This window comes from Myotis davidii, unplaced genomic scaffold, assembly GCF_000327345.1.
Source record: "Myotis davidii unplaced genomic scaffold, ASM32734v1 scaffold328, whole genome shotgun sequence".
Classification (NCBI taxonomy): domain Eukaryota; kingdom Metazoa; phylum Chordata; class Mammalia; order Chiroptera; family Vespertilionidae; genus Myotis; species Myotis davidii.
In genome coordinates this window covers 3,448,636-3,449,210 of record NW_006300373.1, presented here as the reverse complement: position 1 = coordinate 3,449,210, position 575 = coordinate 3,448,636, and the positions used below count along the sequence as shown (strand labels likewise).

Genomic DNA, 575 nt, shown 5'->3' with positions numbered 1-575 from the left:
TCAGCAAGCCTGTCCGTAGCTGGGACCGCTGCCTCCTCTTCTTCCTCTTCCTCCTCCTCCTCCCCCTCTTCTTCCTCCAGGTCCTCCGGGTCACTCAGCCGGAATCCCCGAGCTTCCCGGCTCGCAGCGAGGTCTGCAGGACATCAGGAGGGAGTGAGAAAAGCGCCAGGCCCCCGGGGAAATCCGCGGGAGTGCCCTTCCCCAGAAGCTTTTAGCGAGATGCGCCCTGCTCTCAGGGCGTTCTGGGAGTCATCCACCAGACTGACCTCACCAGCCCTCACCCTGGCCCCAGGGAGAGAATGCCCGTCTCAGCCTTGACCCCACCCCACCAGATGTCTCCTCCTCTCCATTCGCCCCCAGGCCAGGGGAACCCGCACCGTGTTGTTGTCGCTAAGACCTGGGTCTCCCTCTCTCAACCATATAAAGGCAAGGGGATAATTTCTCCCGCATTTCCACGCGCACAGTTGGCTGGTGGGTAGGATGTGATTCAGCACATATGGATGAAGGGCTAAGGATGTGCCAGACATCACCTAGGCATTCATTCAGGGAAAGGGCTTCTGGAGGCACTGTGTGTT

General features: G+C 60.0%; 1 protein-coding gene across 1 annotated transcript in view; it reads right to left on the bottom strand.

The window, feature by feature from the left end:
- The window catches only part of IRX6 (iroquois homeobox 6), a 24,713-nt gene that overhangs the window by 874 nt on the left and 23,264 nt on the right, over window positions 1–575 (bottom strand). The window lies entirely within an intron of this gene.